We start from the raw sequence: 25,599 nt of genomic DNA, 5'->3' as shown, positions 1-25,599 counted from the left end.
CCCCAACTTCAGCTCTGTTTCCCGGTGTATATGTTGTGCTGTCCCTCGGGCAGAAGAGGGTGAGATGCCTTTTCCGAGACGTGGAAACCTTTGCTGGGGAGAGTGAGGGAAGCTGTGTTCCCCCGGCCTACGGCCTCTGTCCTTGAGTCTGGAGAGGGCTCATGGTGGTCCCACAGGTGACGGTCGGAGAACCTGGCACATGTTTCTGGGCCCGCTGTGAAGGAAGTGCTCTGTGACTCTTGAACTTAGCTAAGATCAGATCCTACTCTCTGGTTGTTGGTAAGTTGGAGGAGAAGATGCTAGAGAATTGATAAAAAGAATGTCTAGACCAGCCCTGTGAGTGAGAAGCACAGGGGACACGAGTCCCACCTGCGAGAGACAATGTAGCGGGCTCTGGATGAATTTTCTGTTCCTCCCAGACATACCTCTATGACTTAAGGAAGGGGAGGGGCATGCTGTAGCCATGATCTGTACTTGTCCTCACAGGGCCCTGTGATCTACATGCCCGCACTCCCCATCTGCTTCTTAAGATGAGCTGGCATGTATAGGAGCCTGGGCACTGCTGAGGGCATAGCTGCCAGCACCGTGCTACACCAAGTCTGGCTCCGTTCACCTCTCCTGTCAACACCTGCTGAGGCCCCAGGCATTAGTCAAGGTAGGTGCATCGGTGCAACATAAGCAGGGACCACTTCTCCCTCTGGACAGACTGGTGAGTGAGCAGTGGAAGCCTGGAGCCCTGCCCCAGCCCCCACGCCAGTGCCTCCTCTTTTGTCATAGGAGTCACTGGTGGCATTTTTACTCAACAAATGCTTGTCTCTGAGTCTGCAGCCCCACCAGAGAATGCCAGATTGTTTTTGTCTTTTGAAGTCTGCCCTTGGGACTTGGCGGAGTATCCGGATGTGTAATTAGCCCACAGTGGTTGACACTGTCCCCATTGTTTACCCAGAACCTCGTGTACCAGGCATGGCTCCCAGTATCGAAATACAGCAGCGCATTAAACCTCCCTCCTTTTGGGTCTGTCTGTTCTGGTACCATAAGGGCTCAGCCAGCTTCTGAACGTCAGTGAGATAACGCGGCCAGTGAGCTCGGGTCAAGCACATTCTCCTCCAGTCACTTTTACCCCATTGTTGCTTTTAGTATTCCACAGTCATTAATTATTTAAACAATTCTTTGGTACAGGAGCAGAGCCTAATTCTCTCCTGCTACTCTTGGTGGAAGTGAGTAAAATGGTCCAGACTGAAATGCGACCACAATTTGTAGCTCAAAACCTGCCTTGAAGCTTGTAGGTGGAATTTTGGTTAGGGGCGCTGACCACGTTGGGGTCCCCCGGCAGCGACACTCCCCTCAGGTCCCTGCTTTCCCTGGAGCAGGGGGTGAGGGTGGGTCTCACCATCCCCTCGTCCCTGGCCTCACACACTCACGTAAATTCTTGTACATGCTGTCAAAATCATTTTTGTTCTTCTGTGTTTCTAATTTTCTCTTGTTCCTCTTTTCCTTTTTCTTTATTCCTTTTTCAATTGTACTGCCCAGTGAGCATGTTGTTGCATCTGAAAATGTGGGCTGTGCACACCCTGCATTGGAAATAGCCAGATTGCCCTCCATACTGTCTCCATCGCTTTAAAAAGCAAAATCTTAATATCTGTCTTGATCCATGTATTATCCTAGTCATTTTGTATTTTCTAATGTTTTGGAATATTTGCTTTTTAGCACATTACCCACTGGTGTTAGATACCTGTTAAAATCGTTGCTTTGAGGGACCTGTTTGGTCCTCCTTTTATTTGGTGACAAATGCGCCCTTATTAAATTTGTTTGATTGTTTTGAAGAAGTAAGATGCGAATTGATTTAGTCGGCTGCTCAGGGATTCTTTTCATGGAGTATTTAATCTTGTAAGGTCAAACTCTGCAGCATTTTGCTCGATTCCTGCTTTTACACAAACGTGCTCGGCACGCGGTTCCTGGCTGTCGCTGTGTGACGTGCGTGACGGCGCTTCCTGGCTGGCGGTCACTGGTGAGGAAGTGGCCGCCACGGAGGTGACAGCTGCAGGGGACGCTGTTGGAGGAAGCGGTCACCGTTTGGTTCTTTAATTTTTTTTTTTTTTGCATTCAACTTCCCCGTGCCATTTACTTTACTTTGCCTTCATAAAGGGGCAGAATTGGGTCTAAAATCCATGACACTATTTGTTCCCTTTACGAGGCTGGTTTTTCTGGGTATCAGGACAACATGACCTTCTCCTAAGAAGCTGGCTCACCTGGATCTGTTGGACACAGGGACAGCTAAAAGGGCCGTAGCTTCCTCTCTGCTCCAGCCAGTGGGCATTCAGAGCTGGATCTGTGGTTTGCCTCAGCAGCCGTGCAGACCTCCCTGCCCCGGCCTTTACTTTTAACCCATGTTGGCAGTAAAGAGTTGAATCCGTTTCTGTTGCAGCTGACATCCACCACTGACAGCCGTGTCGTTAGTTTGTGGTAGTCAGTCTCCAACACCCCAGACAACCGTGAAGGAAGATGATTTGGCCGACCTAGGACCCTGGATTCTCACCCTCACCATGGTTCATCTCACCCGGTGGAAGGGTTTGGCCACCACCATCATGCTGACCATGAGGCCTTGTTTCTCCTTTCATGCTCTGGTCCAAATGTGGACACTTCATTTTTCACTGAATTTGTCTCGCTTGAGACAGGCCAGAATATCTGAATGAGTCCATCACATTCTGGGTGGGGAACAGAACAGAAGTAAGTGTCGCAAGTAGATGGAGTCTAGGCTGTCCGGGTTGACAAATGCAGGCTGGGATCTGTGATGGCTGGGCTGTACACTGGACACAGGTCTTTCCCGTGGCTCCCGAGAGCCCAGGAGTTGGAGTGATAACAGCCTTGCGTGGGTTCCCCCATCCTCATCTGCTCACTGGCAAGTGTGTCTGCTAATTAGGAGCTCCCCCAGACCTCGGGCCCTTCAAAGCTCAGACCACGGGAAAATCTTGAGTCCCTTCTCCTGGGCCTCCTGTGTGAGAATCCAGTGCCTTCTGAGGTGACCAGCGGCAGGAGATGCCTCCCCCTCCAGGGAGCACCCTACGGCGGACTGTTAGTGAACCATGCTGTGAGCTTGTGTGTTTCCGGCCATGGTCCCTGCAAAACCACACTTGAGATCAGCTTATTGGCGAAAATAACAGGACTGATTCCAGGGCAGGGCCGGGGGGAGGGAACAGTGGAAATTGAATGTGACCTGAGACAACTAGGTGGGTGCTGAGGCTGTTATTAAAATGGGGAGTCTGGGAGGTACCTGCCAGGAATCGAATTCCAGAGTAAATGGTGGACATGAGGCATTTTTAAGATGCCATTTTTCATCCAAGTTAGGACTTCAAAGAGGCACTCGGCTCTATGAGACTGGGGCTCAGGTGAAGGAGCTGGACTAGAGATACAAGTTGGGAGTCGTCATTCTTAGCTGGTGTTCACAGCCTTGCATGTGAATTAGATCATCTCGAGAGCTGCAGACTGAGGCTGAGGGAGGGGAGGGCTGTACCTCGGTTGGAGGAAAGCCCAGACCATGCAGCTTTGGTGTGTCAGCCAGCGGCGTTTGTCATTTTCAGAGCAATCCCATTTATCCTTAAGGGGCCTGGGGGTCAGCAGGGCCAGCCAGAAAGAAATCCAAAGGGAGAGTCTTGGCCACGTGTGCGTCTTAGGAAGGTGCAGAGGCTGCAGGATACGGAAGGTTAGAATCCTCAGAAGCTGGAGTTGGAGTGGGGAGAAGGTATTCACAGTCACCTGTAAGGGAGGGAGGGAGGCCTAGGGAGTCCCCACCCTACCGGACTCGCTTTCCCATGAACAGGAGGCAGTCAGACAGAGGATCTGAGGTAAGAAGGATGGGCACTGGGAGGGGAGCCAACCTGGAGAATGGTGCTTGGAAAGTTCTGGAATAGTCTCCCTGAAAAATAGAGTTAAAAATACCCAGACTCTTAAGAATATTGTTAGTGACTTGGGAGGAGGCAGTTGTTTTTCTGGCCTCCTAAGTGTAAGTCATGTATCCAGGGATACACAGAAGATACGGGCAGTCTGTTCCGGGGGCTTGATCCTTACCAGGGGGATCAGTGCAAGTTTAAAGGGGCAGAAGGGCAGCGGAGGGAAACTAGCCAGGCCCCGTGTCAGGTAGCAGTCGGCCGTCCTACTTGCGTGTTTCATTCACATCCATGACTCCCAGGTGGGCGCTGACAGCCCCCTTTTGGGGATTGGGAAGCCTTCTCAGAGGGGTTAAGGAATTGGTTTGTTTAGCGGTTGATAAATGCTGTAGCAGGATTCAAGCAGAGCCTTGTCAGACTTCAAGGGCATGTTCTCTCTACTGTTTCCAGTACTTCCCTGTTATACCTGGAATGGTGAAGTGGGTCAGATTTGGAGCCTTTCAGAAAAAGTATGATTTAAGTGCCTCAGGACTGTTTCACAAAGCTCAGCGTTCTTTGATGGTTCTGAAGCATGCAGTGCTTTTCGCCCCACAGAGGTAACGTCTAACTCCATTGTTGATGATGTGGTTGCAAATGATATACAGGTGTAAAACCACACTTCGCAGCTTCTAAAGGGAAACTCTCCAATTCTCCCTTGGTCGGCTTTCTTCCACGGGGTGTAACTGTGCTGCAGCATAGGCCTGAGCTTCCGTATGGAGTGAGGATTTAATATCCGATGTTAGCATAAAATGGTCAGATGAAGAAAACCGACATTGACAATTTATTTTTGGGTTTCATTAGTCAAGATATACTATCAGTTAATGGCCCATTTAGCAAATGAAATTCAGTATAGGACATTGCATTTCTTCCTTTCTATTTAGAGTTCTCTTACCGAATAAGGTTGCCAACTTTGGAACATCAGTTTCACCACCACGGCACCTATCAGTGTGTTGGTGTGATTGCATTTACAGAGTGAATCTAATCTGGTCTTCCTCAGCCCCAAACACTCCAGTGCAGAATCACGGGCTGTAGCCATCTGTTAGTCACGCAAATACTTCTAAAATTATATGATGCCAGAAAAGAAAGAAGACAGAGAGAGAGAGATTGCCTTTATCAAAGTTCCTTTCAGTTCTAACTGCAAACTGTTGTTGAGCAGCTCTTGTTTCCTTTGGATATGAATATATACATTTCTTTGCATGTAACCTAGGTTTTGGACTAGAACACCAAGTTCTTGCTGTCCCCAAGCCACAAAAATAGTAGCCAAATTGGACCCGTGTGAAATAGTTTATACTTTTTTCTGAGAAAGTATCCTTGAATTTGGGACTTGGACTGTGATTTCTGCTTTTTGCTTCCCTCAACCGTCTTGTAATCTCTCACTCCTTCCCACGTGGTTCCCAAGTGTTCGTGGTCTCAAAGGAGCGGGCAAACACCCAGTTGGTCACCATGTACTGCTGCTATAGATAGAGACCAGACAAGACCTAAAGGACATTATCGGAGAGGAATTCCTGGAAGAAATGGGCTCTACATTCAGTTGTGAGGACAGAGTAAGAGTCAGCCAGGAGAAGGAGTCAAGAATGTGTCTCAGATCGCAGGTGCAGCCCGGGCAGAGGCCTGGAGGCTTTTGGCGTGGGCACCCGTGGAGAGTGCCCTGTGCGGTCCAGGGTGGAGGGAGCCCCTGCTGGGGAGGACACTGGAGAGAGTCCGGGATGTAGGGCTTTGGAAGAAGTTGAGTTTTACTAGAACTGACACAGTAGGCAGTGAAGGGTGTCAACAGAAGTGACCCTCAGGAAAGGTACTTCTGGTTTTGCGTCTGATATTCTACAGACCGAAGGATCGGGATGGGCGAGAGCAGGTATGTCTGTCCCTTTGAGACCCAACCGGTCATTCATTTATACATTACACGTGCACTTCTGTGAGTCTAGGGGAGAGAGCGTGTAGCCACATTAGTAAGCAAAATGTATTTGCTTCTTGAGAGCTTAGCATTGTCAGAAGTTGACTTAGCCTAGAATGTTCTAGGAAGAGAGGAACAAATTGTGGAAGTTGGAGGGAGGGAAGGCTTCCTTGGGAAACAGTCAAAATGAGACTGGAGCAAGTGGGAAGTAGGAGCAGGTCAGGGGCCCCTGTGGTCACTGGGGACCTGTGTACTTAGGTGAGGATGGGCGAGCAGGGTCTGGGGTGGGGCTAGAACTCTAACAGGGAGCCTCTAAAGGGTTTGAAGTGGGGGTTGATGTAATCAAATTTGTGATTTGGGAAGGCTGCCGTGGCACTCTGTGTTTGTATAGCGGGGAAGAGGGGGTGGGTGCCACCAACTGGGGGATCATTAGAAGACCATTCACAGGCTGGGATATGGGCATCGGGGCTACTTGGGGATGGCAGGGGCAGTGTGGATGCCGGCTTTCCTTATTGGGGGACTTGTTAGCGGGCCGACCTAGAGGCATTTTGTGGCTGAAAGAAAACTGATGGAGGCCGCCAGGTGGATTTTCCTCTTCTCTCCTTCCCTGCCTAGTGTGATGATCTTAGCTCAGCCAACATTTGGAACAAAAGAGCTAATTTCCAGGGTTGCCCAGGACTTTGTAGAGCTCGTTCGAGTGAGATCTGATCGGATTTAGGTTTGTGTTCAGATCTGGATGTTCACTTAGCTAGAAACGTCCTGTCATTTCGATTTCCATAGGGGTTTTTTACTTCATAAAGATTGCTTTCTTGGTGAGAGGAAATTTAATACAGCTGTTGTCTTTTTCAAAAAAATCATATCATTTAAGAACTTTAATATTCAAAAGAATAGGAATATATAAAATATTTAAGGAAGTCTTTGGTGTAGTTTCTTTGCTTTCTGAGCTAATGTGGAGTTAGAGCCTTTGCATTACTTAATAGCACATCCTTGTCAGTATTTAAAGAGATGATAGTGGGCGCCCCAGGCCCCACCTCTCAAAGAATCGTTAAAGTTTTCTCTGAAATAGTGAGGTCATAAAGGTCTTGTTTTCAGAAATCAAACGGTTTATAATACGCAGCATAGCCACATTTATAAAATAATAATTAGTTCAAAATTAAGAAAGTGGAGGATAATTGATTTTTTTAAAGCCTATACATAAACTTTCTTGTGCTAATGTTGCAACTGGAAATTTTGAAAAGAAAAATCCTACTGCAATATCATCTACGTGGAATACATATATGAGTTTTACGCTTGAAAAGTAACTGCGCAGTGGTTTTCAAAGTCAGGAGCATTTCAGCTCGGATACTGGCAGTGATGGTTGCTGGCTTTCAATGAAAGAGCCTAAATTTGCCTTCTTAGCTTTTCTATTTTTGTATTGAGAGGGTTGATTAGTGCTTTGCGAGCATGATTTTGGGGCAAATTGAGGGCAGATGTCGTGTAAAAACAGTGAGATATTTCCATGCATTTTATTTTCTGGACATCACCAGGGCACATGTGGGGTTTGTGCCTGCAGGCTGGAATGCTGCAGGACTCCCTAATCCATCACCATTATGTCCTGGAGCTGCTCAGGTCATTGAATGCTTTTCTGTTTCTTGGAGGAAAGGTGGTCTGATGGAGATGATCAGATGTGCAGTTAAAGTGCTATTACTTGAAATAAGAGTAACCTAGAAACATTGCTCTAACAATACAGGATGAGGGAGGAGAATTGTCTGAGCTACTTGCAGTGGGGAGTCTTCTCATGTTTCTCCCACACCGTGACTCCTGCCAATATCCGCCACAGTCCTGCACGGTAGTCCTGCCGAAGCAAGCAAGCACTTTGCTCAGAAACGCACTGAATTTCCTTGTGCCTCTGTTTGTTGGCTTTTTTTTGAAAGCACATTTTGCCCTTTGCTTAAATGCCATCCATGCTAGTCAACTCTTACACTCATTTTTCTGGAACTCGTCCATAAATAGCTGCTGAATGGATGAACAGAATGTACTATCTCCATGTAGTGGAAGATTATTCACACGTAAGAGTGAATAAAAAAGAAAAAAAAAAGAGGAAAATGAAAAAGGCCACCTGTTTTTGGAGTCCACCCTGACTGTTCAACCCACACTTTTCCCTTTGAAACCCAATCACTTATGCTCCACTCTACTCTTTTTGATAGTGCTTACCACCTTCTAATAATCTTTAACGTTTTCAAAAAAAAAAAAGAAAGAGATGCTGATACCACTTCAAAATATACAAGCCTTGATAACAGCTTGTTAATTGAAAGGAAGCAGACACAAACGGTCAAATATTGTTGATTTCAGTGATCTGAAATGCCCAGAAAAGGCACATGCAGAGGCAGAGAGCAGGTGATGGCTGGAAGGGGCTGGTTGGAGGGGGATTAGGGAGTGACTGCTAGTGATAGGCGGATTCTTTAGGGGTGATGAAGTGTTCTGGAAATAGAAGGTGATGAGTGCTACACAACCGTGAGTTTGCAGAAGACTGCTGAGCGCTTTGTCTGGGAGTGCCTGTTGTTGGGGCATCTTTATTTTGTTCTCATCCTGCATTGTGAAGAGCCATCTTCTGCTGTGGCTGTTCTACTCCTGTGAGTGGTGAGGGTCAGAGACTTTGCAGAGTCATGTTTCTTTTTTCCCCCTGGGTGAGTGTAGGCAAAAAGAGATTTAAGCCTAAGAAAGTGCTCCATCTGCAGAAATGTATTTTTGTTTTGCATGGTGTAAAAACCTTGAGAGCTTTTAATCGTTGAGGCCAGTCTGTGGGAGGAAATAGCCCGTGAAGCCTGTTTGAGCCCGGGAAGCACCGTGCATCTCTCCCAGACACGGGTGGGGATTGCACCCCCGTTCAGGCGGTGAAGGGCCCAGACCCGTGAGCAGACTTGACAATCGTGAATATTTACGTGTATCCGCTGCTTCATCTTGGATATTAATTTCAAGCTGAGTCAGTTTGTAGCGGCAGCCTCATCCTACATCAGGAATTTATAGTATCTGCTCTTTGAGGTGAAGACCTGACAGACTTGATTATTTAACAGTCTGCCTTGAATTGATATCTCAGATTCCTTTGTCAAAAGCAAAACAGCAGAAATACAGACGTCCTTTAATGCCAATATGACCTGGAACGGGATTAGCCTCTGTGCCTCAGTCGCCTTACCTGTGAGTGGGTAAGATGATAACAGTGCTTCCCTCAGAGGAGCTGGTGAGGGGAGAGTCAGAAGCACAAATGGAGGACTTACACGAGGTGCTCATGAATGACCTAGTTTAGTGCTGTCAGTCTGGTGAGGCCTCAGGGGCAGAGATGTCAGAACAGAGCAGTCCTAGCCGGAGCTCGATCCGTGATGGCAGCTGTTATGATCAGTATCACCACTGTTGATTATCAGGTAGTTTATGACTTGGTAATATGAATTCATGAATAATGTTAAAGAACTAGATATCTCAGATCCAGTTTACATAGTCCTCAAAATTTCCTCTGAGAAATAGATGGTATCTTCCCCATCTTAAATCTGAGATGAGTCTCTAAAAGTCTGTATTCCTCCATCTTTTTGCTTTAATTCCCCATTTCTTAAAAAACAAAGTTTTTAAATGGAGTTACTGGGGACTGAACTGAGTGCCTCATGCATGCTAAGCACATACTCTCCCACATGAGGTATAACCTCCTCCCTGATTTTTTTTAATTTACTTTCTTAATTTACGGAGTTTAGAGGCCTCTAATTCTTTTTCTGGAGACTTGTCCATGAACCTGTAAATCTATAATTAATGGACAATATTTGGTTTATTAAAAAAATCAATAGAATATTGTGCAATCCATCCAAAAAGAAATGCTCATTGACTTAAAATGTTTCTCCTTTAAGGTGATTTCTCCTTTGTGGTCTAGCTTAATTTATTAACAGGCATCCTCATCATCATAATGACCAAACTCGCTGTGAGTGGACACCTACCTAAGGCTAAAATGCTTTCCTCATGTTTTAGTTCATAGCAGGTGTTTGATTGTAGGTATCAGTGTCTCCTTTTTTGCAGCTGAGGGATTGAGAGATGGAGCAGCTTGTCCCAAATTACACGCAGCAGGCTGTGGCTAGCTCGGTGCTGGAACCCAGGCTGCACAGGATGCTTTCTTAATTGCTCCTCTAATCAGCCTCCCGTTAAGGGGTTACCCAAACACCTGTGACTCCATAAATGGCCGAGTTTAGTGATCTCAGCTTGATGATGCCTTCAAAGGAGAGACACCATTGAGAAGGTGAGACAGAGTGGTAGAAATTACAATTGTTTATTTTCAGAAATTTATAATTCTCAGGTAATTACTTAAAAAGTTAATTTTATATTTTAGTGCTCTGTAAGCACTAAAAACATAACATTAAAAATAATTATAGTGCAAAAGAGAAGTGGGCTCTGAAAGTCCAACCACTGCTATTGATGTTACTTGTTTTTCTCTAGTGGCCCTTATTGACAGAAATACTTACAAAGACTGAATTGGTTTTATGTAGTATTAATATGGAAGAAAAGATTGTCAGTGAATATTGTAAGTAAAGTCTTTACTCTTTTCTTTCCTGTTGATGAATATGTAAGTTGTTTTCATGGCTTAAGTACATTTCCTCATTTGTGAAATTTTAGTAATATTGTTTAATTTGTCTGACTGTGAGAGTTAGACGCCTTGTATACAAAGAACACAAGAGGTGCTTAATAAAAGTGTGCTGTCACAATGACAGATATTTTAGATTGATCAACTCTGAGTACTAAAGAGTGTCGCTTATTTCTGATGCATATTTAATATGTATATGTATGATATATTTGAATATGGTTTAAAGTAACAAGGATTCATTTTTTTTTGGTGTAGTATGAAGTTTTAATGAAATCTGTATCATTCTAGTGAGACAGGGACTAGTTAAATTGCCTTAATCAGATGACCTTGAAGATTATTTACACAGAATATGTATTGTTACAAATCAGAATTTATGTTGCCGTGTAACCATCCACTCAGATATTTAAATTCGTGGGATTCTGACCAGATCAATTAAGTTTAGTAAAATCCACATTGATCATTTTCAGGGAATAAGCTCCTCTCTTTTGTGATTAAAGAAAATTTTGATTTTTTTCTACACTCTTAACAGGTTTAAAATATCAAAACATTGATTTGACACATTACTTTTTTAATAGAGAGAATAAAGCTCATGCTGTTTTATTATGTAAATAAATATTTTTGTATGTCGACAAACTTGTATGATATCCTGGATCTTTGAGAAGTATTTTGCAAGATATTAGATAACCTACTGTTGGAAAAATACAAACGTGACTTTTATGAACATAGGCGTAGTACAGATCTGTTGGTTTTTGCTACAGTGCAAGACATGAGGCCTAGGATGCCTTTGCTGCCGATTGCCAGGAGGACACATTCCATGTCTCAGTTTCCCCTCCTGTAAAATGAAGTGGCTGAACTGGATTCTTTCCTCTTCTAAGATGAGTTTCCATGAGCCTATGTCTTCTGTTTATATTCAGGAGTATTAGCAGTATCAAATTAAATACTGAATATCCCTCCCTTGCCCCGAATCAAAGTGCAGTATATGCTACATAAGCTTTTAGTTATCTGATTCTCCTTTCTGATCCTACAGGCAATTTTTGTGTTGCATCTTTCCCGGCAACCTGGAAGGTCATTTTAGCCATAGGTGGCACTGTTGCACCTTCTTACAGTCTTAACATTCCTGTTTGTAAAAGAAGGCTTAAATAACTTTATTTTATTTTGATTTCTTTACTTAATGCTTCAGAAGAGCCCAATGTCTTTTATGTGTGTCTACCTGGAAAAGTTATTCTGCTTATATCTTAGATTTATTCTGTCATCTCACTGTGAACATTTCAGACTTGCTGTGCAAGCAATGGGAAAATCGGGCTTTTCTTCTAGTGTTAGAAACCAGTGAGCCGGGATTTTATAAAACAGTTAGAAGCGGCATCTGGACGACCTTAAAGGTGAAAAGTGTATTGAGTTCCCTGAGTTTTGACCCCGCCGCTGTGTGTTAATTGGTGGTAGGAGATTTGGTACATATACGAAGGGGTGTAGTTTTTTGACTTGGGTTTGGTGGCATGTGCTGCCACTGAGCCACGTGAGCCTGAGACAGTTCGTTTTGAGTTTTTCCCTCGTCTGTGAGATGGGGACATTCATATATGAATTGTAGAATTGTGAGAATTAGAAATTATGTGCAGTGTTTACCACAGTGTGTATGTCAAGAGGGCTCTTAAACTTTAGCTGCTGTTTTGTGTGAAGCCATCATTTGGGAGTCTTTGGCAATTACTAAGAAACAGGAAAATAAGAAGAGCTGTTTTTATGATGAAAGATATTTGAGGAGGTTCCATAGTTCCTATACCCATAATTTAGCATCAGCAGAGTCAGGACAGTTACACAGTCGCCCTGAACCAATGTTAAGCCACAGAATTATTTGTTGCTTCATATATTTTGGGGCTTAAGGAGATCCAATACTTATACACATGTTGTCTCCAGCATCCAACTGAGAGATGACACAAAAGAGTAGACAGGCGATAAATGTCTTCTTTGTTACTGATGAAGCCACGTTCTTCATGAACTTCAAGACTGTGGGAAAATGCGTGTCATGATACTGTGTCCCAGAAATACAGACTCACCCTGTCCCATGTAGCTCTGGGCCACAGCGAGCCTTCCCTTGAGAGGACCTGCCCCTTCATGCACAGGGCTTTCCTGCCATGGAGCTGAGCATCCCAGGTGCTTCCCAATGGTGACCAACACTGGAGTGAAAGGAAGGGTTTCACATGCCCCGCTTGTCTCCCCGGACTCACACCTCACTCTGTTAGTGTGATGAGTGCTAGCTGTGGGCCAGGGGCCAGGGGTGTGAAGGGAGAAGCACTCTCCATGGCCCAAAAGAGTGGTTAGGAGGCATCCCCTCCCTCAGTTTAAACAGGTGGTGGGATGGAACATAAGGGTACTCCCCAATTGTTTATAAAAGGAGAAATAAGGATGTTCTTTGGGACTTAGGCTAGCCAGGAAACACATAAGATGATTAGAGGGGAGACTTGTAAATCACTTTGATATTAAGTTGACATTTGTTGAACACCCAAAATGTGCTACATTCTTTTCTGAGCATTTTACAGAAATGAATCCTTCAATCTTCTCAACAAGCGAGTAAGGAAGGTTTGATTGTTATCCCAGTTTTACAGTGTGGAAATTGAGGCACACAGAGGGTAATTAAGTTGGCAAAATCACAGAACTAGTAATTGGCAGAGCTGGTATTTAAACCCTGGCTGTCTGGTTTTGAGGCTCCCAGAGATGGGCTTTTTGTGTTTAGCGTTATCAGCATCCCTGAATCTTTGTAACTCTGTGCATCAGTTAGCCTATAAAGGACAGGGAAAGGAGAGTTACATGGGTGCTCATAGTCATGTCTTGCCGCTGTCCACGGAGAGTGCACCGTGATTGGCGTTAATTGACTTCTGGGCAGTAGATCTGTTCGTATAATAGAAATTTAGTTCATTGAGTTAATCTAGAAACCCTTCCTGCTCCGTTTCTGTCCATGCTTGCCATGTGACTGTCTGCCCGTTATTGGGCAGTGGAGGAGAAAATGTACTCATGGTTGAACTCTGATATTTCAGTCTGGTTCATAGATTCACGTCTTCTGTTACATTAATAAGCTAAGTTTCTGGTTTTCTTGCATCAGTGTCTCATGACTTTGGTTAATGTGAAACCAGTCCATGGGAGCCCAGGGGTGATGACGGTATAATTTCTGAGCACGCTGTGGCACTTCTACCCATGCAGACGTGGCTGAAGGATGTCCAGCTTCCTCACTGATTTCCCCCAACAGCAGGGTCCTCTCCCACCCCTGGATGTGAGGTTGGGAGCTCTCTGAGTAGGCCAGTCAGAGGCCCAGTTAACCAATCAGAAAATGATGAAGTACCTGGAAGTGGGTTTAATAGAAGAAAAGGGCTTCCAGGTAGTCAGATGGGCTGTTCGAGTCCATTTGGTGAAAAGCTGCCCACTGTCTGTGGTTTAGCTGCTTCTTTGCTATTGAAAAGTCTGGAGTAGATGAAGGGATTTTAAAAAGCAGAAAGGAATGATTTCAGGTGGTACGTCCACACTGGTGAGAAGTGATGGATGACCACCAGTGTGAGGCATAGACAGAGTCTTACAAACTTCATAAAACAGCATTAAAAGCTCTGCCATCTGAGTGCACTTCATATGGGGTCCAGATCATCACTGGTGACGCAGTGAGGGCAAGTAACTGATGATGGCAAAAAGAACATGGACGCATCAAAAAGGTCTCGTTCACGTTCCCTGTTTAAGGGATGCGGCACAGTGTAATATATTTGAGCTGGTTTTCCACTGAAAAATTTTTAGTGTTTTCTGGGACTCCCCAGTACCCCAAGGGTCCATGCAGCTGGGTGTCCCCTCAGTGCAGCACTGTCAGCGCTTGCCCTGGGCTGACGCGGTGTCACACGGAGTAGGACGGTCAGCGTCCCCGGCTCCTCTGAGCTCCGTCTCCTCATCCGCAGAGCTGGGTTTCTCATCCGTGTCTACTTAGTAGGGTTGTTGAGAATCACACGTGAAGCTTCAGGGGTGACTTGTGCTTGTCTCTGTGATTGGCATATAGTGAATATTTGATAGAAACACTTGTTTTTTTAGTATAATTGTACCTAGGTTGCAGTGGTTTTTAGTCTGCGTTTTTTTATAACTTTATTCTTATTTTTTTGTTTTGCAACTTTGTTTATTTATTTTTATTTTTATTTCTTAACATTTTTTATTGATTTATAATCATTTTACAGTGTTGTGTCAAATTCCAGTGTTCAGCACAATTTTTCAGTCATTCATGGAAATATACACACTCATTGTCACATTTTTTCTCTGTGATTTATCATAACATTTTGTGTATATTTCCCAGTGCTATACAGTGTAATCTTGTTTATTTATTCTACAATTTTGAAATCCCAGTCTATCCCTTCCCACCCTCTACCCCCCCCCCCCCGGTAACCACAAGTCTGTATTCTCGGTCCATGAGTCTATTTCTGTCCTGTATTTATGCTTTTTTTTTTTGTTTTTGTTTTTTAGATTCCGCATATGAGTGATCTCATATGGTATTTTTATTTCTCTTTCTGGCTTACTTCACTTAGAATGACATTCTCTAGGAGCATCCATGTTGCTGCAAATGGCATTATGTTGTCGGTTTTTATGGCTGAGAAGTATTCCATTGTATAAATATACCACATCTTCTTTATCCAGTCACCTGTTGATGGACATTTAGATAGTTTCCATGTTTTGGCTATTGTAAATAGTGCTGCTATGAACATTGGGGTGCAGGTGTCATCCTGAAGTAGTTTTCCTTCTGGGTACAAGCCCAGGAGTAGGATTCCTGGGTCATATGGTAAGTCTATTCCTAGTCTTTTGAGGAATCTCCACACTGTCTTCCATAGTGGCTGCACTATTCTTATTTTTAAATATGCACTTAGTTTATTTTTTTTTTGGAGGTTCTGGGGACTGAAGCCAGGACATTGTGCATGCTAATCAGGTGCTCTACAACTGAGTAAAACACACCCTCCTTTTCTGCACTTGAATATAAATATTGCTATACACAAAATAGCTCTTAAACACCATCATGGGACCTAGTCACTGTATAGACAATTGAACACGTATGCTATTTCAATAGGAATAAATGTTGATGAGACATACATTTCTGAATCTGTTAATGTGCTTAAAAACGATCATAGGTAGTGATAAACACGAATCTTTGATCCAGTACTTCTTAGGGTCTGTTTTGCCATCAAGGGAAATTACATTCTACAGAGAAGGCTAATTGGGTCTCTTTGATATTTGGATGGTTTAGCAGATGATGAAGACTTTCAAAAGCTGAAAGTTTTGTATTTTAAATTAACTACAAAGTTATCTTCTACAAGTTGTAAGTACTAAGCTTGTGAAGTGCTCAGTAATCCAGGGGGTATGTGTCTGTGTCTGTGTGAACGTTTGTGTGTGTGATATCAGGAAGATAGAAAGAAGTTCCATATAGACTTCTGATAACTTTCTCCTCCATTTCAAGGTGTAGGCATATATTTACATAAATAAATTGATATTCTTTTGTCATTTGGCATGTTGGGAATAAGACTTTCTCATACTTGTTTCAGAAGGGTTAGGGAGGTTGAGCTTAGGAAATGGGAGGATATAGAGATAGGGAGGTTCTTTAAACTGTGCAGAATGAGAAATAGTAACTTTTCTCTTTTCTTCTAGAGCAAACTGGCACTGAATTGTAACATAATATTACTCAGAATTGCTTTTCTGATCAGATACAAGTACCTCAGATTTTTTAAGGCAACAAGAAAGATGAAATATGTTTTAGCATTTATCTTTAAAAGAAGTTTTATTTTTCAAGTAAAAGGTTATAGCCTGTTCTTTCTTCCAGCGGTACAAGAAATTCTCATTGACCTATCTAAATGACCTCTGTGCTTAGATTCTTTGTGTTTTTTTTTTTTTCTTTAAGTGCTTTTTTCATTGTGGTTTGAATGAATGTTTAAAATTTCTGGATTTTGATCTTTAGAACATGTTGATTTATCAAAACTGTTAAAAACCTGATTGTTCTCTGCTCCTGGTTTGGTGGGACAACCTACTGATTTCTGTTGTCTGTTCAAGAGGGAAATTCTTCCTCTAGCCTGCAGATCATTAAGTGAATGGTTTGCAGTGTGCCTTTAAAATTATTTGTATGCATTGAGCATGTTTGTCCAGTGAAATTTAAATTGACTCATTGTAATGACTTTGATTTGATTCTGTGGTTTTGATCCTCTCCACAAGAATTTGAATTCTCTGTTGCATTTTGTATACGTGTTCTTAACAGGGGAAGAAATTTTGCATTTTTTACAGAGGTGGGTTTTCCTATCCCCTCTGAATGCCTTCTAAAATTGATACATTAAAAATCTGTTATTGCAGTGCATAATTATTTCATAAACTATTTTTTGGCATAATCAGAAACAATGACCAAGAATGATAATAAAAAATACGAAAACCTTCCTTCCTTTGAAGAATAGAAATCAGGTAGTCAGGCTCCCTCATGCTTTGTGCCTGACACAATTACTCTCATGTCATTGTGTATCATGATTCGGAGATGGAGTTGCTTCAGGTTTATAGATTTTGTTTTAAAATTTGTGTTGAATACTTTCTCCAGACTGATGTTTCCTGTTGTGTTTGTGGAAAGAGTAGAAGGGAAAAAAATACTTTGTTTTGTTTTCAGGAGGCCTGAGTTGATGAGAAAAGTGTTGAGGGTGGGCTGAGGAAAAGAGTGACACTCCCTCTCCTCCTGGCTGAAATTGATGAACAAAGAAATCAATTAAGTATATCGATATTTGACCAATAGAATTTAGCGAGCCCAAACTGGCTAGAAATGCACAACGGAAATTACTGAATTCAGCTGCAGAATGAGGTGCTTTACCAAGTAGAAGCAGCAGAGAGCAATCAGAAAAATCAGTAATATGATGAGATATAAAAGGAATATTATATCTTTTATTTCTGAAACTTTTCTACGGAAAGTTGTGTAGAACTAAAATTAAGTTTCAAGCATCAGGAGTTAAGAGAGTGGGTGGTTCCATAGGATCGTTATTCTCGGATGTGCGTAGACCCTGCTAGAGTGGCTGAAGATGGCAGGAAGAGACCCACATCCAGGATTAGTCATCCTAGGGTGTCCTCCATAATGGTTCCATGTGGGAGCCCATGATTGGGTTAACAAATTATAACACAGCACAGTCGCCTCTGAACTTAAAGAAGACAAAATATGCTTTGGTACTGCTTTGCAAGCAAGTTCCTGTGCATCTTCACTCCAGTCTCCTTTCCTTAAAAAGCAGAGACAATGCTTTGCTTGTGTAGTTGAGGTTTTAGGTAGCACTCTGCTGGTTGCAAAGCAAGGACCGAGACCCTCAGCTATAAACGCTGGGCTTGTGTGTTGTTAGTCTATTATCCCCAAAACAAAGACCTGGCTGGTCTGGTGGTGTGCTTTGTAATGAACATATCTAAAAGTGTATCTTGTTCCCCTCACCCCATGACTTCCCTAAACATACACTAATCCTTTGTACTCATTGTATATTCTACAATCTCTGCCTCATCCTGTCTTTCCCGAATTTCCTCCTTACTATCTCACAACTGTTAACGAATTTTTCCTTTGATTATACACAATAAATATGGGAACATTTGAGAGGCTCATGGAGATGGCTCCCTACTCCCTCTCGATTTCTTGACTTTTTCCACAGAGTCTTGAATAATCATTCCGTGTCGGTAAGACTTCTGCCAGCCAGAACCCACAGTTCCAGGTGAGAAGGATGCAGGCTTTATCTCTCCTACCGGAGGCAGAGACAGAAGAGAATTGAGATATGCTCCCCCGTGATCCCTTCCTGCCCCAGGTCTACTGCAGTTCACCTGCAGCCTTCTGGCCTCTGCTCAGTGGGCCTCTGTCCCAGGACTAAACTCATCCTTTTCTTCCCTTGTCAACATTTCCGGTACCTTTCAGAACTTGGTCTCTTCCCTGCAATTCAACCCTGGCAGATGTGATGGTGGTCAGCGTGCTGGTGGGCAGTCCTTTGGGGACCCCCAGGAGCCATGCTGATTCTCCTTAGTCTCTCAATCTGGGTTACAGAACAGTCGAGCACCGAAGGAAGCCCATTCTCGAGATGTCAACAGAGCATTTCATCACTTTCATTTTATTTTTAAATTTTCGGTGGAGAAAATATTTGTAGCAAACTCTTCCAGATATTCGCCGCCTGCTTTCCTCACCACCATTTCCTTGTTGGCTCTGGTGCTAGTTTTATGAATCAGGATTCTTCTCTGCTCATTTCTGGCAGCAGGGCTTGCCGAATCCTTGATCTGCATTTGAAGCAGAATGCTTCTTCGTGATGTCAAGGTGATTCTCCTATTTCTGAATATTTCGTGTACACTCAGCAACTGTTTCAAGTGAAATGCTCTTGTCCAATTTCGGTTAACTCACATTTGCTGATCTCCTGCTTTCATGCTGAGGGCAGTTTCTTTTTCCTCTAATAAAAGTTAGCAATTTGCATTTACTCTGGAAGGTACTGCCCCGAGATGCTTTTGTTCTTAAGAGTTTTAATACAATTCACCCATTAAAATGTACATCGGTTTTTACTCTATGCCCAGAATTGTGCATCCCATTCAATCTTAGAACATTTTCATCCCCCCAACAGGATGCCCCGTATGCATAAGCAGACATTCCCATCTTCCCCATCCTCCCCCAGCCCCAAGGAGCCACTTTTCTCTCTGTGGATTTGCCTGTGCTGGACATTTAATGTAAATCGAGTCACTTCATGTAAGTGGAACCGTCTATTGTGACCGACTACTTTCACACTGAGTAACGTTTTCAATGTTTGTCCATGTTGTGGCCTGAGTCACTATTCTATGCTTTGCTATTGCTGAATAACATTCCACTGTATGGCTGGGCCCCTCTGTTTACCCATTCACCAGGTGATAGGCATTTGGGTTGTTTCTGCTTTTTGGCTGTGATGAGTAATGTCGCCGTGGACACTCATGTGAGATTTTTTATGTGGATATCTGTTTTCAGTTCTCTTTCGTGTGTGCCCAGAGAGCAGAATTGCTGGGTAAGTCAGAAACGAAATGTTCAACTCTCTGAGGCCCTGCCAGGCTGTTTTCCAAAGTGGCCACGCTGTGTTACGTCCTCACCAGCAAGGGCTGTGCGCTCCACTTCCTCTGTGTCCTCATTAGTGCTTGTTACCATTTTTTTTATTATAACCTATTGTTGTGAGTGTGAAGCTGCTTCTCCTAGTGGTTTTGACTTGATTTTCCTTACAGCTAATGCTATTGAACGTCATTTCATTGTGCTTATTGGACATTTCTATGTTTTTCTTGAAAAATACCTTTTCAGAACATTTATTAATTTTTTAATTGAGTTGCCTTTTTATTGTTGAGTTGTAGGGGGTTTTTTTCTTCATTTGGAGATACAAATTCCTTATGAGATAAATGATTTGAAAAAATTTTCTCTAGTGTGTTGTTTTTTCACTTTCTGAATGGTGCCCTTTGAAGCAAAGTTTTAAATTTTGATGAACTCCAATTTATCTCTGTTTTCTTTTTTCCATGTGTTTTGGGGTATTATTTTAAATCTGAAGTATTTTATTTAAGCTTTTATGTATAAAATATCTAAATTTGTAGAAACAGTCTAGGAGATGGGTGCGGTTGTTTTCCCCCGTCTTTGGATAGGAGACTGAGGTGCAGAAAATTTCACTGAAATATCAGTGTCACAGCTACCCAGTGCTGTGGGAGTTCAGACCCCTCATGTTTTTCCCCAGAATATGTGATCTTCACCACCATGCTCCACTACTGCCTGGAATCATTAATGAAAACATCTTTCCTTTTTTGATTTCTTGTTAGTTTGTTTTCTCATTGGGGACCTCATCTCCTTATTTTCCTTTCGGATGTCAGTGTAGATTTATTATAGGGCTCATGTAGGCAGAAGCATTGCTATCAGTTAACTTCTATATTACTCACTCTCCAGTGATGATTGTTGCTAGTTGACCTAATCAAGTCATGCTTAAGTCTTTCCTGCTCATGACACTAAAAACAGTCATGACTTACAGAACGCTCAAAGAAGAAAGTACTTGATTGATTTTATTTTGCTACCCAATCAAACCAATCAAGTAAAAACCCCAGTGTTGACACAGACTATAAGCCCTCCAGAATAGGGTCACTGTCTTCCTTGTGTTTCATTTATTTGGTCACAGTGTCTGGATAGTGCTTTGCTGTCCAGCAGTTTTGTGAGGATACTGTGCTCGTGAATATTTGTAAGCACAGAATTTTGACAACAGACTGTGTTGTTCATTTCACAAGGGAAAAGATAATATAGAAATACTGCTCAGATCTATTTTAAAATTAAGCTTGGAAATTTGAGAAGAATTCAAGAAGCCATACAAAGCTCTTTTTCACTAATTTTAGATCTATCTTAGACACTTTATGGTTACATAGCAGAGTAACTTATCAAGTAGATTTGACAAGAGGAGTGTTATATTGATTATTTGATTTAGTTGAAATATTCTACCAGGGATAAAGTCATAAGTGCCCATAAATGAACAAATATGTTTGTATTTCTATGCAACATGGGAGCAGACTACATATGTTTCTATATAATAAATATGACTGTGTGTTTTAATCTGCCTGTCAGTGTTTTTTATAGTTTTTCAGCAATGTTATAACTTCAGAATTCTTCTAAGTTATTCACTCCCGATATTACTGCAGTTTGTACTGTGTATTCTATCTTATGGATGGGATTCCACTGTCCCCTCAGTGAGGAATTTCCTCTCCTATTCCGTTAGTAGCAGAGTTAAAGGAACTGTGATTTCTAGGCCTTTGCTTTCCATGTGTTTGCAGTTGGCTGTAAATCACGAATTTCCCTTTCTTGAGTTTTCATTTTTCAATAAGAATTTTTAAAATAATTGTTAATATGTTTCACCAGTCTCCCTAGAAACTTGATGTGTTTGTGCTTTTCAGTTTTCAATTTATGAAAATTGTAAATGCACACTTGTTTTTAAGTAGTCCTTTTTCACTAGATATTTGTTTACTTCTTTAGAGTTAAAATAATTTTTTCCCAATGAATGAATCGGTGTTCATGTTTTAAAAGATAACTTACTTTTTATTTTTCTTATTCTAACAGGTATATTTGTTGTACAGAATTTAGAAAATAAGGATAAACAAAATAATAACTTAAAAATGGCCTCTAATCTCACTTGGAGATACAGATGTAAGGTTTGAAATTGAGAATTACAAGTCCTCTCACGTTGTACTTCTCTTTCAAGTACGTTTTGGTTACTGAGACCCTCGAATTCCCATATGAATTGTAGCAGCAGCTAGTCAGTTACTGCAGAGGAGCCCGCTGGGATTGTGATCGAGACCACGTTGTATGTATGCATCGCTCTGGAGAGCACTGCCATCCCAAGAATGCTGTCATCTGATCCAGGAATCTGCGTGGTGTGTCTTTCCAGGTATTTAGGTATTCTTTAATTTTTTTCAGCAATGTGTATGGTTTACATAGTATTATTTTATTTATTTTTTGCCTTTATACTGAGGACAAGTGTGCAAGGTACCAGGATTAGAATTGTATTATAGCCCCGCAACTTGCTGCCACCATGGACGCTGCGGTCTCTCTTTGCCCTTTGTAAAATCTCGCACAAAATAGGACCTAAGTAACTCTCTCTTGAAAGAATGATTATATGATTGCTGGATGATGCTTGAGAGTCCTTGTGATGATGTCTTTTTCCCAGACTTTCCTCTCTTCTTAACTATGCCCTTTCCCTTCCTTTCTTCCAGCCTGGGTTTCAGCGTGCCTGTGGCATTGATTTTTCTTGTCTGTGGACTCATCCTTTCACTAGTTCATGATAATGTTACATGTGGGCTGTGGAAACTTGCTAGATGTCAAGAAAGAGCAAATTCATTGCATGCTAGATTTTTTAGAGTGTGTTATTGTATTATCGATTGAAATGAAATCAGGCTGACCCATTGAGCCATCCCCTGAGCTCTTTTCGCCTTCCTACAGGTGATACTGCTCTCGTTGCTGCATGTGCCCTTCCCCCAGACTCGGTTTTGGAGTTGAGTAAGTCACCATCACTGGAGCCCTCTCATTAAAAGATGAAGAAAACCTTTGCTCCTTCTCCTTGGTTGGGGACTTGGATGAGATGAGGTAACAGATAAAGAATGGAGCCCCACCTCATTCTGACCACCGCTCTTTCCGTTCATTTCTCCAGGGGAAGGGTACAATTCAAAAATATAAAGATTGTGAGCTAATGAGATAGACAAGACAACCGATCATTTATTAAATATCCTTTCATGCCAGAAACAAATGTATTATACACACAAAAAGCACATAAATTACGGTAGTACTGTGGTTACAAACGTGGGTCCGAGTTCGATTCCTGCTCTGGAGTGACAAGTCCTGTGAGATGGAGAAATGGTAGATTGGCTTAGCCTCTCTTGGACTTGTTTTCTGTCCTGCAGAGATGGGGTTCGCTAGGCATCCCTACCCCGTAGAGGTGCTGTGGGGTGTAAATGACGTGAGTGGGCAGCCCGAGCACACCTGCTCGTTCCTCGTAAGTGCAGGATAGCACAGCTTTTGCGGTGATGCCTTTATGACCACACCATGTAGACTCTCAGTGCTCCGAAGGGATGCCTTGTGGATTGGAGATGGGATTCTCACTTCTGTAAATACCCACGAATTGGGTTATTGGGCCTTGCTGATTTGACTCTATTCTTTAGAAAGTACATAATGTAGATATATTTTTCAAACATGCATGCTTTTTATCTTTTATTATTTATACTTCTACCCTCTCATCTCTTGGTGTGACATTTCATGGAATCCAGGAAACAGTCCTAAGCCACCTGCCTCTTCACACTTCTTTGTGGTGGTTTTCTTCCCTGACTAGAAGAGGGTTTTGCATAGGAAATTTTGTTTGCTCCCCTTCTCTTGGAGTCTCCCTGTTTGTCTGCCATCTCTCACCTGTCCATCTGTCCATTTCTCTACCCACTCATTCTTCTGACTTGTTCCAAGAAGCATTTCAGGCAGCTTACAGAAGAACAGATACCAAATAAACAGGTGAGAAAATGGGGCCAATTTCAGACAGTGAGGCTTGCAGTTGAGCCTGTGTGAGATTTGCAGGCGTGAGACACACGCCTCTGCCTTGTGCCTTATAAGATAGACAGCATCAATATGCCTGAGGCTCCCAGGAGACACAGGGAAACAGGGTTTGTGGGAGATGCTTACTGTCTGTGAAATAAATAAGTGGCTTAGGAGAAGCCCAGACTTTCCAACTACTAAGGCTTAGGAGAATATATTGAGTGTCTTCCAAAATCAGATTATTGCATCTTTTCTTTTTCAGAGTTTTATGTATAGTTGGTTTACATTCTATACCTGGAAATTTCTCCAAAACTGCTGCCCACGTGAGTCCCATGACTCGGGAATGGGGTGGTTCTGCTCATTGACGGGTGTTGGCCAGAAACGGAAAATGACAGCCTCAAAGGAGCCTGGGATTAAGCAGTTATGTTTTGTCAGTGCTGTAGATTTCAGAAAATGCTTTTACCGTTTCTCTCCATCTGAGGAAGCAGCGTGCTCTCTTCCCAGCATCAGGAGTTCAGGGTCTCGGGATGGTGGGGGCTGACTGCACTGCCGTAAAGACAGCTGAGCTAGTCACTGCATGTGTGGTGCTTTCACGTAGTGCATTTCATGTTTTTTAAAAGGTTTCAACATGTAGTTAATTAACTGAGTTAATTAACATTTAATAAATATGAGGCTTTTTTGAAAAGACAGTTATAGGCAGAATATAAGTTGTGAACACTTTAAAAATGGCTTCATTACTGAAATTTCAGTAAGGAAGATTCAGTTTATCTTATTTACGCCTCTCTTTAAAAGTAACAAAGAAACAAGACAGAAAAAGCAGAGGATTACTTCTGTTCTTCCTCTCGGCTTGCAGGTGCCCTCACCTCCAGTGGCATCCATCCAGACACCAGCACTGACACTGGCCGTGCTCAGAAATGCCTCAGCCCTGAAGACACAACTGACAAATGGAAGGGAGCCGCGTCCTGTTACAGCGGGTGCTCTCACTTTGTGGGTCCTTATGTAACTGCGTGGTGTTATTCAGGATCGCCCTTTCTACACTGTGTGACGGTGCTGCGGTGTCTCCTAGTTATTTGTTTCTGTAACTACTCATGTATTTTTTCCAATGTGTGTTACTAGACATCTTAAAATGCATTTTTCAGATGAAAAATAATGTGTATTTAATATAAAATTCTGAAAAAAGGGTCAAAAGGGTCTATCCTGTTCCCAGTATTCAGAGATAATAATTAACACTTTAAAATCTATTTTCTGTTCTTTTCATCAGTGTGTATTACCTCTGTCATAAAAAGCAGCAAGCACTGTGTGCCTGTTTGCTGTGTGGAGACCTCCATTTTCCATTCAGCTTATGACAATTTTTTTTACAGTATTCTATCTCCGCTGGCATGATTTTTAATGACCATTATAGCATTCTGTCTTGTGGAGTCCTCGTCCATTTTACTTTGGACTTAAGTAAACTTTTATATTCCAAGTAAACTTAACTGGAATACTGAAAAGAGAACTGTGGTGGTACCGAAAGTCCCCTACTTCCTTCCCCTTTTTTCCTGAGAGTAAAAACTGCTGACATTGTGGAGTATATATTTCATGACCTTTATGCCTATGTCATATATATATACACATACATAAACGTATATGAGAAATCTATGTCTATGTGTGTGTATATATGCTTTATTGAAAAATAAGGCCATACTATATGTTTTCTGCAGCTCGGTTTATTCACTCAGGTATATATCACAGACGTCCTCTCCCTCCAGACTCACCCGGTCCTTTCAGATAGAGTAGAGTGGTCTCCTGATGTGCAGGTTTGGTCTCTTGTGTAAGGACACCTTTCGTGGGAGAGAACTGTGGACAAGGCCTTGGACCACGCCGAAACACCGGAACTTTAGTGGCCACAGCTCACCGTGATTTACCGCATCATTGTCTTGATGGTGGACACTTAAGTTTTCTCCATTTTCCACTGTCAGAAAGGGTGTCTGACTGGCATCCTTCTTGTACAAACATTCCTGAGATCTTGTATAAGTATTCCTTTAGTTAAGGTTTCTGGAAATTTAGTCCTTGGATGTGACAACTACATAAATCACAGGCTCCTTTCAAGTGAATCTAGAAATTCCTTCTCCTGTGGGGAATGAAAAGATGTAGAATAACTTATGTAACCAATTCTCTATCCGTGGGTACG

At 42.5% G+C, this 25,599-nt stretch overlaps 2 long non-coding RNA genes across 2 annotated transcripts in view; one reads left to right on the top strand and one right to left on the bottom strand.

The window, feature by feature from the left end:
• The window catches only part of LOC140694031 (uncharacterized), a 540,346-nt gene that overhangs the window by 192,931 nt on the left and 321,816 nt on the right, over positions 1 to 25,599 (bottom strand). The gene's annotated exons all lie outside the window — the stretch shown is intronic.
• LOC140694028 (uncharacterized) lies at positions 159 to 24,507 on the top strand. Its single transcript, XR_012069770.1, has 6 exons — positions 159 to 279; positions 487 to 655; positions 21,619 to 21,804; positions 22,356 to 22,499; positions 23,692 to 23,752; positions 24,283 to 24,507. It is a non-coding gene; the product is annotated as an uncharacterized lncRNA (long non-coding RNA).

Source organism: Vicugna pacos, unplaced genomic scaffold, assembly GCF_048564905.1.
Source record: "Vicugna pacos unplaced genomic scaffold, VicPac4 scaffold_20, whole genome shotgun sequence".
Taxonomy (NCBI): Eukaryota; Metazoa; Chordata; class Mammalia; order Artiodactyla; family Camelidae; genus Vicugna; species Vicugna pacos.
Note: the sequence above shows the minus strand (reverse complement) of the source record. Positions and strands in the feature narration are given on the sequence as shown.